This window comes from Mirounga leonina, unplaced genomic scaffold (assembly GCF_011800145.1).
Source record: "Mirounga leonina isolate KUSES-001 unplaced genomic scaffold, KU_Mleo_1.0 Mir_173, whole genome shotgun sequence".
Classification (NCBI taxonomy): Eukaryota; Metazoa; Chordata; class Mammalia; order Carnivora; family Phocidae; genus Mirounga; species Mirounga leonina.
The window spans coordinates 62,340,068-62,357,876 of record NW_023270447.1 but is presented as its reverse complement, the minus strand read 5'-3'; positions in this window follow the sequence as shown (position 1 = coordinate 62,357,876).

The following is a 17,809-nucleotide window of genomic DNA, read 5'->3' as shown; positions in this document are numbered from 1 at the left end:
AGTGAACAAGATTGGAATTATTCTCTGAGGTCACACTTCCAGCAAGGGGCAGAGCCGAGGTTCTTGCCCAGACTGTGTGTACGGCCAATGCCCAGGCTTTCTCGTGGCCCCCACTGCCTCTGATGAGGTGGCTGTGAGCAGGGCAGCAAAAGAGCTCAGAGCCAGCAGGACCTACACAGGTCCTGGGCTAAGGGCTGGGAGGCAAGACCTCACTGTGGGGTGTGGTAGCTGTCCTCGCTGGGTGGGGAGCATATAGAGGCTGATGGACTATCCCCTGGAACAGATGCCCCAGCCCCACCCCACAACCAGACTCCAGGACAGCCCCGCTGGGTCTGGGCTCCATATGGGCTGCAAAGCTGCCCCCACCCTAAGCTGATGGAGGGTGGGCTGCTGGTATGTGCGTGCAGGTTTTGTGTGTCCACGTAGCCCCATATGCATCTGTCTGTGTGGGCCCGTGTGCGTGAGCGCTGGCGGGGGGGGCAGGCTGGATGATGGTTGGGGTCTCCCTGTCTGTGCGCATGCCTGAGTGAGCGTGTGTGTGTGTGTGTGTGTGTGTGTGTGTTGGGAATAACAGCATCTCCATCTCCGAGTGTGCCCACACGTGCGCCCGGGGCTGTGGAGACTGCTGGTGTGAGTTGTGTGCACTGCATGCTTTCCTCTCTGGGTGTGTCTGCTGTCTTGGCGCATACCTCTCTCTGGGTGCACCAAGCTGGTGTTCCCCCCGCCAGGAGCTTCTTCTGGGCTGCTCTGCGGGGCGGGGAGGGGGGGGAGCAAAGGGCCACTCCCAACCCTGGGATTGGGCCAGGCTCATGAGCAGGGAGCAGCGAGACCACCTCAGAGTAAAGACAGTTCTGCCAGGCTCAGGCCAGAGACAGCGTCTGTCTTGCTGGACCCCATCAGGAGAAAGGGGGCAATACCCCTGCAGCTGGGGGTCTGCAACTGGCCCTTCCCTGCCAGCCTTGGAGCCCAGCAGACGCGCCCCCCTCTATGCCCACTCCCTGGGAGGCGTCTGACACATGATTTATTCATAAAAAGCCATTATTTGTGCCAAAGAACTGAGGCGCTGCTTTTTAAGTGCTGATAATGCTCTGGGCCTCCTTGCCTCTCCGCCCCCCACCTCCTGTCTCTCTCCTCTCTCTCACCTTCTTGGGACTTCCCATCCTTTCTCCTCCCCTTCTCCCCCTTCCCTCAGCTCCCTTCCTATTCCTTTATTGTTTCTCCTCAACTCTTCTCCCAGTTTTTCATTCTCCCTTCAGCCCACTCACCTGCTCCACAATTAGGGGAGGCCGGCAGGGATATGGAGCCTCAGAACCAATTGTCCCAGACTGGGGAAGCCGGCCTGGAGCCCAGGGCTCCCCCGCCTCCACCTCAGCTGTCACCTCTTCAGGACTAGGGCTAGGTAGGGAGGAGGGACAGCAGGCTGGGAAAGGCAGGGGACGGCTGTCAAAACCAGCTCCCCCTGTGCTAGAGGCTCAGTCGCCCAGCCTCCCAAAGAAACATTCCATCTAAAAAGCAGCGCCCTGGCTCGGCTAATGCAGATTCTTGGCAAACTCTGTAGGCCCTGTTGCCCCCCTCCCCCGCCAAGTGCCACCTATAGAAATTCTGGAGCCACCGTTATCCACATGGTGTCGGGGGTGCTGGCATCAAGGGAGGCACTTGGGGTCCCCCCGCAGAGTACCCTCTGTCCAGACGGGAGGCCGCAGAGTGAGGATCACAGATGTGAGCGTGGATGCAGACACACGCAAGTCTCTTAGAAGCAGACACCGCAGATCCACGTGTGTGTGTGTGCGTGTGTGTGGTGCCCTTGTGTTCGCACGTGCACACACACAGGCTTGCACACAGACGCACACCTACTCATGCAGATGGAGGCTCATTCCTCCCCTGAGCACCTGCAGCGGGGGCTGGAACTCTTTCCCCATTCAGGTACCTGTTTGTTCGTTCATTCGTTCATCCATTCCTTCATTCATTCACTCTTTAAACCTTACTTTTACACCCTCTCTGGGCCAGCGCCGGGGCGGGGTACTGGGGTGGCAGAGATGAACCTGATTGGGCCATAGGGAGGGGAACTGGAGCAGAGGGGGCACTGCAGGCCCCTCCAGCAGCCTTGGGCTGGGGGTTAAGCGCCCAGCAGGCAAAGGGTTAAGTCATTTGGCATCCAGAGCTGGAGCCATTAGGCCTCCTAATTATGAAATTATCGAGGTCCTCAGGTGACTGCTAATTTCACACACACTGTTCCTCTCACGGCTAATGAACGCCCGCAGAACCCACGCCTTGTCTTTCCTGCTGAACGGTGACCTGCAGTTAATGAGCTCAGGAAGGCAGACAGGCCGCCGGCTGGGTGGGTGGGGCGCCAGGCCTGAGGAGGGGCCCGCAGGAGGGCGGCAGTTTGCAGGACTGGCTAGGCCAGGGGCTCTAGCGAGCAGGGAGACGTGCAGATGGGGGGCGGGCTTCAGGTCACAGGGTCCTGGCAGGAGCCTGGGGGGCGGGGGTAGGAAAAATGGAAGGTCAACGATGGGGGGGAGCGTTGGCATGGGCCTGGGGCTGGGGTAGGAGAAATGGGATGTAAATGGTGGGGAGGGGAGAACACTTCTGCTGGGTCCCGGGCCTCTGGCAGAGTTTCAGGGCTGGGAGTCACAACAACACAGCGTGAAGGGTGGGACTGGTGGCGGGGGGCACAGTCATCATACCGCGATGCTGGAGATGGTGATGACTCCGGGGCCTGGCAGTGCTAAAGGCCAGGTAGTGATGCTGCTGGTTATGATTTTTTAAGTTTTGATTTTTTTTTCAATTAAAAGAGGAACATAAAAAATATCCTGCAAAATAGGAAGAAAAAAATGTAACACAGGCGGCTTGCAGTCTTAGGTGGGGGCGGGGCAGGAGCCCAGCTCTCTTCCCTCTGGGGACACCACGGGCCCTTCAGGCTCAAAACCAAGTAGGGTGGAAGGCCGTGTGACCTGCCCGTGGGGGCGCCCCGCCTGGCCTGGGGTTCACCAGCCCGGTCAGGGCCAACAGAGCCTGAGTCCCCATCGGTGACCCTCTCCTGAGGCAGGCACCCCAGGCCCTGGGGGCAGGGGAGGAATCCCTCAGGCTTGCGTATTTATGCGTGGGCTGCATGAAGATGTGCATTGCTCGGTCCTCGTGAAGCTGCCCCTCTCCCTCAGGGATACAAGGGGCGTCCCGGCTTCCCACAGCCCTGGCAGCGAGTTCCCGCTCTGCCACCCACTCCTGTCTCCTTGGGCACCGCAGTTTCCCACCTGGCAAAGGTAGATAATAAAAGTGTGAACTCACTTTGGATGTGACAAAGATTTCGGGGGTTGTCGCTGCTACTCTGTGACCAGGGCCTGACCAGTTCTCCCCTCAAGTGCCCAGAGGGTCTCTTCTAGACCGCTAGCTCCATGTTGGGGCGGGGTGTCTTCACTGGGGTGTTCCCAGGGAGGAGGGAAGGATTGGGAGGGTGGGAAGGACCTCTCCATCCGCGCATAGGCACACGCCCCTGCATCTTGCACATTCCTGCTAGCCCTTTGAGTGTATGTTCCCATTTGACCCGCGCATCAACAATATGAGGTAAGTGCTTTTATCGCCTCCATTTTACCGAGGAGAAAACTGATGGTTGGAGTGGTTAAGTGATTATCCCAAAGTCGTACAGCTGGAAATGGCAGAGCCGGGCCTCACACCCAAGCCTGTATGTGGGCCCTTCACTCCGGCGTTACATCTCCCCTCCACATACCCTACACAAATGCCCGAGTGCACGCATGCCACCTGCACATATATACCCCCCCCAGAGGGCTTCTCATCTCCACACCCTTCCTGCCCGCACGCAGACGCCCATGTCTGCCGTCCTCTGGGCTTAGGCGTACAAACCCACACGCCCACAGGTGCACTCAGGCACAGATACAGACTTTATCAGTAGCCTTGCAAGGATTTGCATGTACATAAAAAATTCACATGTACGTCTGCAAACAGACGTCCACACGCAAACATGCAAAGCACATGAATGCACGCATAAATACACACAAGCTCTATGGAATACGCATACAGACACGCCCGCCCAGGAAGCTGTGCACACACACAAATGCACACCCCCACATGCACATGTGGTAGTATTCACACATTTGCACGCACTGGCATGCAAACACATGGGTACACAATAAATATCCTCGAAGGAACATTTGCACGCACACGTGTGCCTGTGCAGACAGGTCCCCCACATAGGAAACAAGGCATGTGGGGACTCTCACATGTGCACACGGGAGCAGAAGCCCAGGCTGGGCACTCTGGTGCAGTGAGGTGAGCAACCTCCTGGACTGCGGGGGTGATGGATGGACCCACGTCCTAAGTGACTATCAAAGTGTCGCGGTGTGTGAGGCGCAAACACCAATTAGTGGGGCCTTTGAGAGCATCAGCTTGTTAGAGGGGAGGCAGAAGAGGCTGGAATTGGCATAAAACACGAGCTATTTAACCATCGTGGGGTGGGGGTGTGTGAGCTGTGGAAAGGCCTTTGGGCAGAGCTCCCCCTCCACTCTGTACTTGTTAGTGGAAAAGGACCCTCACGAAGGGCCTTGGCAGGCGGCGTTGACGCTCCTTGAAAGCGGGGGGGGGGTGGGGGGGCAGCCTCCTGCCAGTGCTGGGCTGGCACTGAGCGCGCGGGGGCTACGCCAACTGGCGATCAATTTCATGCACATCGTAAACCTAAGTGCTTTCTGGAGAGTCGGGCAGATTGCACATAAAGTCCCCCTTCTGTCCCTAGCACACGGGTGGGCGGGTGAGGCAGAGGCTCACCCTGGTAGACAGACCTCTGCTATGCTGCGGGAGACCCGTATAACCTGGTTCCCGGGAGGAGGTCTCCTTGGGGACGTGGGGGGTTCCGCGGCGAAGGCTGGCACTTCCGGGAGCAGCTGGGTATGTGGACAGGGCCTGAGCACGGGGGTCGGCCACATTCTGCTACCTGATGGCTGAACGACTTTGGACACTCAGTTTCTCTGCCCCTCGGTGTTTTCATCTATAAAGTGTATTGATGTAAGAATTCAGTGAGTTCCTGTCTGTGGCATGGTGTGTCACAGAGCTGAAGAGCCTCCTGAGCGCAAGTGAGGTCACATTTGCATCTATTGTGATGCCCAAAGGATTCAGGCTCTGAGCCCCCACATGCTCATTGCAAGGCCTCAGACCCCTCCCCACAGTCTCCACCATTTCTGGGAGGCTCCAGGGGTGGGGGTGTCACAGGGGCCCACAAGCCAGTCCTTCATTAAAGGAGCCTACCTATTATTCCATCCTGGTTCTGCCCAAACACCAGTTTATGCACGTCTGCCACCCTTAAACATGTTTGGGGAAGCCTCCCCACCATCCCTTCCGTCATGCAATATCCATGCCAGACCAAAGGGGTGGCCTCTGGATGTTCTCCAAGTCCCCTGCCCTTTGGATGCTGGAGCATCAAAGCCAAGATGGTGGGGTGAGGGTGGGGGGATGGGAAGGGTGAAGGGTAGAGGAGGCCATGTTCCTGCTCAGCTCTGTGCCTCTGTCATCTGGGCCCCAAAGAGCTGTGCTTGTGCATATCACTTCCCAAATACTCTCACTAAATCGGCTACTTCAGCTTCTGCCCTCATCCCTAATCCTGGAAGCTCGAATGCAGGCCAGGTGTGGGGCTGGGGAGGGGGCCCACACTGCCCTCCTCCCCGTAGCCCCCACGGGCAGCGGAGGGGTGAAGAGCAATTCTGAAGCCAGACTGCTCAGATTCAAATTCTGGCTTTGCTGTTTATAAGCCACGTGATGTTGGGTAACTTACCTACCTTATCTCTGCCTCAGTTTCTCATCTGTAAAATGGGGATGATGATATTTACCTCATAGGGCTGTTGTGACAAATAAATGAATAAATGTAAGTGAAGTGCTTGGAGCAGTACCAAGCACATAGCAGCATGATGTGACTGTTTCCCGATATGATTATGATCCTATTAATATTATGATATAACCATTGTTCCTCTTTCTTCTCTGCCCTTTTTAGACACCCTGCCATCCTTCTTCTTGTAGCAACAAAGGCAGTCTCCATATTTATCAGTGGGTTCAAAACAGAACTGAGAGTGGAAATATGACAGGTTACTATAGTTCTCAACTCCAGGGGGTGACTTCCAATTACAATTTTTGTCAGTGTCCCAGTTATTCAGTACCCAACCTGAGCAACGGAACATAACTATCTTCTTTTCTCTGTGATATAGGGAGGCCTGCTGTCTTAGTCTGCTTGGGCTGCTAGGACAAAATACCATAAACTAGGTGGCTTAACCAGCACTCATTTCTCACAGATCTGAAGGTTAGAAGTCTAAGATCAAGGTGCTGGCAGATTTGGTTCCTGGTGAGAGCCCTTCTGGCTCACAGATGGCCACCTCTGCACTCTTTCCTTCCATGGCAGGAGAGAGGGAGCTCTGGTTTCTTCTTCACACCATAAAGGCACTAATCGCATCATGGGGGCTCCAGCCTTATGACCTCATCTAAACCTAAGGCCCCAAAGACCCCCCACCTCCAAACACCAACCCATTGGGGTCAACATATGGATTTGGGGTTGACCGAAACATTTATGTCATGACCTCTGCCCAGTCAGGCACTCAGAGTGAGCCTGATGGCATGCAGTCGGCACTCAGGAGCTGACGGTGGACCTTTGAATAACTAACCCTCACAAGCACCCTGTGAGGAGCAGATGGTTACCTTCAGACCAGCGATGGAGAAATGGAGCTCAGAGAGGGCTGGAGAGTCAGGAGAGGAGAGGCTATGCTGTGGTGACCAACAGCCCCGAAATCTCAGTGGGCGAACACAACAAAAGTTTCTTGTTTGCTTATACAAAGTCTGCTGCAGTTTCTGGCATCTCTCGGGGCTGTTGTCCTTCATGGGGTGACTCAGCTTTCTGTGCTGCTTTGATTTGGAGGAGCCACCATTTCGAAAGCGGCTTTCTTGGTTGCTACAGCAGCTAGAAGGTCAGGCAGCAGCTCTTGTATGCTTTGGTCAGGAAGTGGCCATTTCACCTCTGTCCACAGCTCATTGGCCAGGAGCCGTCCTATGACCCACTTACAACCAGGAGCCCGGGAAATGTAGGAGTCCAGGTCTGCAGGAGGGAGACGGGTGGAGGTGGTTCTGTGTGTCCGGGCACGGACCAGGCAAGAAGGGCCCAGGAGCTTAGGATAAGAGGAGGTCCTGCCAGCCGGGGGAGTGGGGAGAGGCTTCCTTGGAGGGGGCTGGAGCTAGGCTTTGGAGAAGAGGGGCAAGACGGATTGGGACAGGCAAAGAAGAGAAAGAGGGCATTCCATGTGGGCACAGAGAATGAGCAGACACCTGCAGGTAGACTAGCCGAAGATGCCTCTAGGGAACATTTGAGAACATGGTGGCTTGAGCAGGTCTGTCTAGGGAGGATGATGAACAGAAGGGTGGCCTTTCAAGGTCTTAGAAAGAAATATTTCGGAGGCAGAGTTGATGAATCAAGAGTCCACCATTGCCCCCTGTGTGGGTGGGGTGGGAGAAAGCGACCTTGGTTTGACTTCCAGTTTTCTGGCTTGGGAAACTGGGAGGTGAAGGTGCCAGTCATCAAATCAAAGAACCCCAGAGAAGGAGTCTGGTGTGGGGTCAGAGGGAAAGCTTGGTTAGGGCCATGTTGGGTTTGAGATAGCCGTGGAACACACAGGGAAGGGGCCAGGAGGCAGGGGATGGTTGGGTTCTGAGTTCAGGAGAAGGGGCTGGGCTGGCATGGAAGACCAGAGGGGTAGGCACACAGATGGGGTCACGTGAAGGGCAAAAGGAGAAGGGGACCCCAGCCAGAGCTCTGGAGAGCAGCCTTGTGAAGCAAGGACAGAGGAGGAATCCGAGAAGGTACAAGCCAGAGGGATGGGGGCAAAGCCAGGAGATGTCATGGGAGCAAGGGAGAGTCAAGAAGAGAGGAGCAGCTTGTTGTGTCTGATGTTGCCCTGGCATCCAGATGAGGTATGACCAGGGGACTTAGTGACAAGAAGGTTGCTGGTGACCTTGGCGAGGATTGTTTCTAGGGCACGATGGGTACAGAAGCCAGATTGGGGTGGTCAAGGAACAAGTGTTGACAACTCTCCCAGAGGCTTCCCGAGAGGGCAAGGAGAGAGATGGCCGTGGGAGGAAAAGGTTGGGCTGTCAAGGGAGAGTGTTCCTGAAAAAGTATTTTATTACTATTATTGTTTTTTACGAAGGGAGAGATTTGAATATGTTGACAGCTGAGGGGAAGGAGCCAGTAGGGGGGGAAGATGTTGGATTCAGGGGGTCCCTGAGGAGTTGGGGGCAGTGGGAGGAATCCAGGGCTGGGCTGGGAGATAGGGCTTCACCTGGAAGGTCTGCTGTGAGGAAGAGGCTCCCAGGGACACCCAGGGTGGGGTGGAGGTGGGGATGCGGGGGTAAGACACAGAAAAGGGAGAAGTGGGGGGCAGAGGGAGGAGGCTGCAAATAGCAGTGAGAGGTAAGAGACACACACACAAAGGTAATCAGAGAAATAAAGACACAGAAGAGAAGAAGAGAGCCAGGGAGGGGAGGATAAAAGGCTGAGCTGAGGCTCAGGAGAAGCCCCTCAGGAGGACACTGGTGGGCCTGGGCAGGGCAGGGAGGGCCTATGGAAAGAGTGTGCACTCTTCTCAGGGGCCCCTGAGCCAGCCCAGAGCTCAAAACCTCTCCCAAACCCCACAAGGGCCCAATCTAGAAATCCACCTGACTAGCCACGCAGATGCCAGGGCTTTTGTTTTCATGGTGGGGGATGGGGCGGGGGGGGTGGGTTTCTGCCAAGCCCTTCCTCTGTCACAGGGGCACCAGCTAGGCCCTTCAATGCTGCCGACCCTGGACAGAGGGGGAGCCTGCTCTTCACGGGAGGCGGGAAGCAGTCCGGACCTCTGGCCCCCCAACAGGTGTTAGACCCCACATGTGGTATGGTCAGGCCCTGAGGGAGAGAGCCAACCCCCTGCCCCTCACCCCTCATGGCCCCAGCCCCAGGTCTTGGTCGCCCTGTGGGGCCTAGGCCACCCTGACATTCACCTAATTGTCTTCCCGCTTTGATGAGTGGCTCCGCAGAGGCGCCGCCACGGATCAAATTAAATGTGAGCCAAGCAGGCAGCCCCGCTGATGAGATGGGAAATACCACATTTACATAGCCCCGCACCAGGGCTGGGGACCCAGGACCAGAGGCAAAGATCCGGGGACCTAGGCAGAGCCAGAGGGAGCCAGAGAGACAGAACCAGAGAGACGGGCGTGGGGGAGCAAGAAAGAGAGGGGATGGGGGTGGGGGAAGGTGGGCAGAGGCACCATTCCCAGGGTCCCAGTCACTGTCGCTGAACGAAGGGCAGTGAGGGAGGGGAGAGATCAACACAGGTAGACCACTGCCCTGCCAAGCCCAGCCTCCTGGCCCCAGAGGTAGGAAGGTGGCCTGGAGCCCAAGATGCAGCTGAGTCCCCCTCCGGCCTGACTCCCAGAGGAGTCTCCACGCAGCTCCTCTTTTCCACCCAGACCCCACAGCTGGGCAGCTGCTACCCCCCTCAGCACAGCCCTGCGGTGGGTGCGGCCGTGAGCGTCCCCTCAGTTCGCTTGGGAGCATTCTGGCTGCCCCAGGAAGGGGGTGTGTGTGCGAGCATGTGTGATGTGTGTGCAAACAGAACAGAGCGAGCATGACCACATGTGGCCCTGCATGGGATCTCCTGTGTGCAGGTGTGTTGGCCGTCACTAGGCCTGGGCACTCGGAGGACGGCAGTGAGCTAGGTCTTCCCTCTGACCTGAAGGCGGACCCCGAGTCTGTGTGCAGGACAAGTGGGGCCCCGACATTCCCCTCAGAGCCACGGCGCCAACAGCCCCTCCCACCCCAACGGCCTGTCCTGGGTGCAAAGCATTGTCGTGGCCTCAGAGCAACTCTGTGAGGAAGTCTGCTGTCATTCTTCCCACTCTACAGAGAAGAAAAACTGAGGTTTGGAGAGGAGAGCTGTGCCAGCTAGAAAGGGCACAGCCTGGACATGAGCCCAGGACTGTCCCACTTAGCCCAGTCGGGCCTCCTCTGCCTGGTTTTCCGTTGGTTGCTCTAGGTGTCTGGGGCTCCTGACGAAGGCACAGAGTCCTGTGGTTAGTAGGGGTGGAAAAGAACTTATTCATCCCTTCCTTCAGTTTTCTAAACGGGTTCCCTCCAGAAACGCGCCCTTCCCTCCCCCTTCAGCCTCACAGGCCTGGGCTGGACACGTCGCATAGTACTTCCACCATTAACCGTGTTCGCTGAGCACAAGCCGCGTGCCAGGCATGAGGCGCACCTCACCTGTGACACTGAACCCTCCCCTCAACCCTGGGCAGGAGGCACCATCCTTAGCTTCGTGTGACAGATGTGGAAACTGAGGCTCACACGGACCCGAGAGAGGCATTCTGTTAAGAGCTAAGCTCTGTTTGGGTTCAGTCCCCCTTGCCCTGAGAGTCCCCTCCTTCCCTGTCACTGGCCCAAACCTAGCCATGCAGAGAGGCCGAGGGCCGTGGAAGGAGAGGCTTCCTGTACGTGCTCACGTGCTCTGTGGGCGAGTTTGCCCGTCCCGGCACGTGTGTGTGAGCCTGCCCTGTGCTAGAGTCCGTGAGCTGCTGTGCTGCCACTTTGCCCCCTTGACGCCTCGCTGTGACGCTACCACCTGGGAATGATTTTCCCCTCATTTTGGGGGGAGCACACTCGGATTCAGAAATGGGAAGTGACAGCAAGTTAGCATGAAGGCTCGCTCTGGGACCCAAGCGTCCTGATTCCCAGCTCTTTCTGGCCGCCGAGGCTCAACAAGCTTTGCCCTTTTCTCCCCGCCCCTTGGGAACTCCTACTTGGGGCCCCCTGCCCAGGGAAGCTGGCCCATGAACACGTGCCTGTTGGCTCCTCTGAAAAGCCCTTCCCCCTCACCCATGGGGGCCAGAGCGGCTTTTACTGGGGAAATAATTAGAAATCTAATTCTTATTTCTCCCACTCCGCTAATTGTCTGTGGACAATTTGATTGTAACAGTCGTCACTGAAGCAGAAAAACCACCTTATTTCTGCCAGACATCCTCCCTGCAATTAACACCAGCCACTGCCTGGCTCCTCTCTCACCTGCAGAGCCCCAGGGCCTGAGGGGCTCTCACCTCTCTGCCTCCCAGCTCTGGTGAGGGCACAACTGGGGGCCAGGCCTGGCCACAGGGGGGATGTGGCAGGGCCAGGGGCAGGTGCCCAAGGACCTACAGGATAAGGTGTGAGGGGTGGGCATCACTAGGCAGGGGGAGAGAATATGAATATTTGAGCATTTGGGGGAAAGAAGGAGGGGGAAGAGGGAGACCCCAGTCCAGGGAGATACGGGGGCAGTGGGCCCGTACACACAGACCCAGGGCAGAGAGAGATGCGGGAGAAGGAAATACCTGGTAGGAGTCAGGCCGAGGAGGCAGGAGCCAGGACCTCCAGCCCAGACTGTCTCTCTGCCAAGGCAGCGGACACACCTCTGAGACAAAACCAGACGGTGTTTTTAGGAGCGGGCTGCTGAGGGCTCCCCAGAGAGCCAGCCTCCGGTGGGATGGTGGGATGTGGCTGATTAAGAAAGGAAGGAGAGGGAGGACGGGGGTGCTGGAGGGGTTGGGGGGGGAATGGGAAAGGTGAAGGATCCAGAGACCAGGCAAGAATGCAGATGGGGACAGATTGGACTGATGGGGACAGGACTGAGCGTGAGACAGACACATAGCCCAGGACTGACCTGTTGATGAACGCTCTCCCACCCATCCCTCCCTGGCAGCACAGCCCTCCCTTCCGGGGGCCAGGCAAGCTCCGGTTCTCCTTCAGTCTCCCTACACATCTATAGAGTCCCCCACACTGTCCCCCTCTCTCTCTTTGGGGCCAGGCCAATGGCAGTGGGTGGTTGTGGGAGCCCTCTACCTTGGGGTGCAGGCTGAAGAGCTCACAGTGGCCCCTTTTGCCATGGAAGCTGGCACAGGGAGCAGGAGGGAGGGACTCCTGACTGTGTCGGCCTAACCTGCTTTTGGATGCCCATCCCAGGGCGTCCGCCCCAGGGTAGGTGGCTGTGGGGGGCTTGTTGGGTGCTCAGCGTAGGGGCAGGGCGTGGCAGCCCTGAGTGAGTCAGCCCAGCCCTGACTCACAGGGAACCCTGAGCAGCCTCCTCTGCCTGCCCCCAGGGTTCTGCCCCAGCCCTGCTCCCTTAGCGAGGCCAGGAGGGAAAGTGCCAGGGGCTGAGGGGCAGGCAGCCATGTGGTGGGACCTGGGGCCCCCCCCCGCACAGGGTAGGGGTGGGGAGCCGCAGCCCAGAGCCTCCTCCGCCTCTTCTTCCCTCTGCGGGTTCTCAGCCCTCCTCTCTCCCCCCTCCCAGGCTTGTCAGGGGAGGATGTTGTGGGGGGGGCGCCAGGGGCTCCTGTCAGTCTCGAGCTGGAGAGCTCCCTGTGCTTCATTAACATGCAAATTAGCAAGTTCTGACTGGCTGTGGCAGCAACGGGCAGCCACCCCTCCCAGCCCCGCGTGGGTGCGTGTGTGTGCGTGTGTGTGCGTGTGTGTGCGTGTGTGTGTGTATGTGTGTGAGAGATCTGCAGCAGGGTCTGGAAGCGGGGAGAGCAGCTCTCATGCCTCTGGACTCCACAGACAGCAGGACACGTGTGTCTCACACCTACACAAAGACGCATACTCACACACGATACACATGCACAGACCAAACACGCACATATATGTATATACATGTGCACGCCAGACGGACAGACACTCCTGGTCACAGCCAAGCAGCCACACTCCTCCAGCTTAGGGACCCCCGTGGACACCCACTCACCTCCGCACAACTTGCCCCACAGGGGTCACACCCTAAGCTGTCTCACGCAGGCATACCAAGCTCAAGCTGCCCCCCCTTCCAGACTCACACTGCTTCACACCCTGACACACAGTCCCACACAGGAACAAACCCATGAACACACTGTCCCCCACACAGCCGCACACACGGCTCCGGTCAGTCACCCCAAGTCCCACCCAGACCAGGCGCCGTGAGAGGCAGTTCCCGAGGCCCCACGGTCCACCACACCCTGCCTGGATGCCCTTACTCAGTGCCCATCCTGTGGCACTGTTCCTCCCACTGGAACTGACCAAGACCTGCCCCAGTGTCCTGGCCCGCCCTCATGCTTGCGTTTCCTGTACTGTGGGCCCCTCTGCTTGGACCCCCACCTGAATCTCCCTCACTCGGCCCACTTGCACTGTGATCACCTGCCCCAGCGGCCTGCCCTTGGCCTTCTCTTTGTGGGTCTGGGCTTCCCTAGAGGATGGCCCTGGTCACACTGCTCTCCGATTGCCTGGTGATGTGTCTGCCTGCCCCGGGAGGGAACCAGAGGAGGAGGACAGGGGCGGCGTCAGGCAGTCTGGTGCACTGCTCAGTCCCCAGTGCTCAGCCCACTCTGCCCCATCCATGCTATTTCTGCAACAGGGCGGGGCAGGAGCCCGCCGCACTAATAATGCAAACGGCTAATACTTGGTGTCTGCCGTGTGCTGGGCCATATACACAACGACCCCACGAGGGGGTGCCTGTTGTTACCAACCCCATCATTACCCCACTGTTAGATGAGGAAACTGAGGCGCACAGGGGTTGAGGAGCCTGGCCCCGATCATCCTCCCTATAAGTGACAGACAAAACTGGGATCTGAACTCTGGTTGTCCGGCCCTGGACAGCCCTGCACGTGCTCTTCCCCAGGACACTAGGCAGCGACTCGGAGAGTTGGGGGCAGTCACAGGGGGCGGGGAGACAGAAGTAGGGGAGGGGAAGAACAGCAGGAGGAGTTCCCCAGTCCTGAGGAATAGAAGAGGGCTCTTCACTTGCTCACACCTGTCATGGAAGCTCCGGCCGTGGGAACCTGGGGCATCAGGGGTGGGGAGATAACCAGGACACCCCCCCATTTAGAGAGGGGGTGACTGAGGCCAGAGAGGCTCTGAGTCACACTGACCCCCATTTCTTTAATACCTGCTGTGTGCCAAGCCCGCATCTGACTGATCCCCTTTATCCCTCAGAATAGCCCAGGGAGGTTGGCACACTCACTAGCTTCATTTTAAGGTCAGAAAAGTGAGGCTCAGTGCATCTCCACCTGCCGGGGTCAATGTGGTGGACACCTGTGGTTTTGTCTGTAGAGAGCCATTCCCCACCACGCTAAGCCTGCTTCTGGAATGGGAGCTGCCATCTCTTAGGATCCCACCCTCCTGTGCAGGATTGATCGGGTCCATGATAGACACATGGTTCAAACTGGGCCAATCCGTGCCTTCCTTGAGAGTTTTGATCTTGGGTCCCCGAGGTTGAGGCTCTGGAGTTTTCAGCAGCCCGGACTCCCTTCTGCAGGGAGAGAAGAGAGCTGCAAGCACACTGAGGGGAAGGGAGGGATTGTGGCCACGGCCTGCTGTCAGGGGGAGTGGGGGGCAGCCTGGGCCTTCAGCATGCCCTCAGCTTACTGGGCAGTCTCCAGCTGGTTGCACCCAGTCCAAGGCTCTCTTCCATCCCTCCCTCACCCCTCTGCTTTGTCTAGTGCCCCCCATCATCCAGAGGGCTCACAACAAGTGTCCTGGGGATAGGAGGCAGGTGGGGGGGCTGTGCCCATTGGGTGGCCCAGGGGAGTGTTGTGGCAAGACTCGGGGCACAGACAGCCTCACTCCTGCTGGACAGTTTGTGGGTGAGTGGCTGACAGCCATCACCGAGTGAGTGGTCCTCACCCTTACACTGCCCAAGGCTAGGGCCCTTGTTGCTTGTTCACTGTACCCCAAACCCTGTCTGGCATACAGAAGGCCTTCACTGTCTGTGAAATGAATCAATGGCTGGATTCACTGACATATGTCTCAGGCCTTGGCCAGGCACAGAGTTCATTCACCCGTGGGGGGCTCCGCAGTTGGTCCTCCCTGCTGACCAGTCCTCTCGGGTCCCTTTGACAGCCCCTTCCCAGCCTTTGGAGTCTTTGAGCTCATCTATGGGGTAGGGTTGGGGTGGCTCTCTCCACTGAAAGCAGCATCCAGTTGTTCTTGGTCTTAAGTTAGAAGAGTGTCTTTTGAATGTAAAAGGCTGAGAGTATGCACCTCTGCTTCTTGCTTCTGGTGTAGGGGCGACCCAGCGTCACCCACCGTAAATGGTGGAACAGGCTACGAGTGCACCCCCCCACCCCCGAGTTGTTGGAATGTCGTGGCTCAGGACTGAAGCACAACTGTGGAGGTTGGGAGGAAAGACCCTTGGAGAACAAGTCAAGACGTTTGGTGAGAGTGGGTGGGGGAAAGAGTGGCCTATTGATGAATCATTCAAAATGTCATCAGGCCCCATGTCAGCTGTTGAGCTGCGACTCAAACCCAGGGCTCTCCACAACCTAGGACTTCGCGGCCCCCATGGTTGCTTTCTGAATTCCAGAGAGAATTTCTAGCACTGACCGTTTGCTTCTGAAGTTGGAGTTGTCAGGACTCACTGAACGTGGCCTGGTGAATCCTGTCTCGACACAGCGAGGGTGGGCCCCAGGTGGGGCTCGGCAGTGACCCCCACCCCCCAAGTCTGACGGCCACTGTTAGGCCTGTGGCTTCTGTTCAGAGCTTTTCCATCCAGGGGAGGGCATCAGGTCTCCAGAGAGAGAAGGAAGGGCCAGGCTTGCCCTGTGGGCCAGAGCCCCTGAGTATCCTTTGGGAAGGACCCCAAATTCTGCCGAGGCGGAACAGAGGGGTCTGCGTTTCTGGCTCGGGTTCCTCGGCTTGGGAGCTGCCACTGGCCTTTGTCACAGACAAGGCAAGGGCACGGCATCCAACTGGGCGCTCCAGGGGTCCAGCGTGGTGGGCAAGCCAGGGCAGCCCTTCCCAGCCCTGGAAGCAAAGGGTTAAGCGGCTGGGAAGGCGGGAGCAGCAGTCGTTTGGCTAAGGAGCCTTGTTAATTGATTCCCTCATTCCCATTTGTTCCTGCTAAAGAGAGACAGATGAGAGCGAGCCCGCCAGGCCCGTCTTGGCACCCGGCAGCTTGGCTGGGCACAGCTGTGCTCCTGGCTCTGGTGTCTCCGTGGGGGGAGGGCCGGTCACCGCGGAGGTGAGGAGGTGGGGCGCTCCCACCCTGGGGCCCGGTGGGTGCCCCTTCTGCTCGGTACCCACAGAGGTGATCTCAGAGTTCCTTTGAGAGGACAGATCTTTCCTTTCACCTTGGGGCACCTCTTTGATCTTTTGGCCAGAGCTATCACCACCCATGGTCTGGGAGCTTGGTAGCAGAAATTAGAGGCAGTCCTCCCACCACGGCTCACCATGGGCTCCTGCCAGCCCGAGGCCCAGGCAAGCTTTCTGCCTGGAAGAGGGTCAGCTCTGATCTGTCCAGTTGAGTTCTGTGGCTTTGTGAGGCAGGCCGAAGCCCATGTCCCGAATCTGGCAGCCTTGTCATGGCCACAGGCTCCGTCTGGGTCCCCTGGTCCTGACCTGTCCCAGACCCCACGTTTTATCGGCTCCTGCCTCGCCTTCATCTCAGCCATGCTCTCTGGGGCCTGCTAGATCCGGCTGTTTGGGATTGTGCCCGATAAGGGCCCTGCTAGATGCACCGCCCCCCAGCCCCGAGAGAATGGAGTTTGAATGTCATAATGCAGTCCGAGCACGGAGACCTCTGAGTTCAAATCCCGGCTCTTCCACTTCCCGGCTGCATAATTTGGACAAGACATTTTTGCCCCTTTCAGTCTCAATTTTCTCACGTCTAAGATGGCAGTTATGCTGGTACCTCTCTTGGTGGATTGTGAGAGTGGCCACAACTCTCCACTCCTCTCTGAGCATGCCCCATGGCCATATAGCTTTGCAGCTTCTCGCAATCCTTTAAAATCTGGGGCGGTCTGGAGATTTCCTCCGGCCAGAAAATGTGGTAGAATGCCAGTGCCAGTTCTGAGCCCAAGCCTGAGAGGCCCTGCACGCGTTCACTTGTTCTCTTGGAACCCTGCCCAACTGCTGTGTGAAAAAGCTTGGGCTCTCCTGCTGGATGAAGAGAGACACATGGCTCAGTCACCCCCGTCCCCCAGATGACAGCCGGGCAACTCCCAGAAGCAGAGCCATTTAACTGGTGAGTAGCTGACTGTAGATACATGAGTGAGTCCAGCCAAGGTCAGAAGGAGAGCCTCGCTGAAGTTCTGAACCACAGAATCATGAGCTTAATAAGGGGTTGTTTTAAGCCATAGATGGGGGGGTACTTTATTATGCAGCAAACACCAACAGATACACTATCTCAAATCCCTGCTGCGTGGACAAAAATGAGCTCGTGGAAGTCAAGTCCCTAGTGGGGTGCCCAGCCTGTCGGGGCGATCAGAAAGGAGAGCTTTTATTTCCGTGGCCCAGGGTGGAGCCATCGACCACAAATTAGAGCCTTTTGCATTTGAGACTATTCTCTGATAGGCACTCAGGTAGAGGGCCCTCCTTGACCTACCCCTTCCACACACCTCCTCTGTAGCAGTCACGGAAATAATACGGAACAGGATGGAGGGTGCCTGTCCTGTGCTCTGGGTTCTGGAGCCCCTGTCTGACGTGCATTTTCTCATCGAATCTTCACTGGACCTCATGAGAGAGATACTCTCATTTATACATTATTTTGTTTTGCACATTCACCGTTTTGAATCCGAGCAAACTGAGGCTTGGAGAGGTGAAATCTAATGGACTGAGGGCCGCACAGCTTTTGTGAGTGGCTTGAGAGAAATCAACTGACCACCCTCCACGTTTGTCTGCTTTGCCAGGTCAGCTCCCCTCTGCAGGCTCTTTCGTGGCAACCCCACTCTCTGGGGGATATAAAGGTCTTTCTCAGATTTTCACCAGCTAGTACGGTTAGGCTCCCCATCCACTGGGGAGCCACTG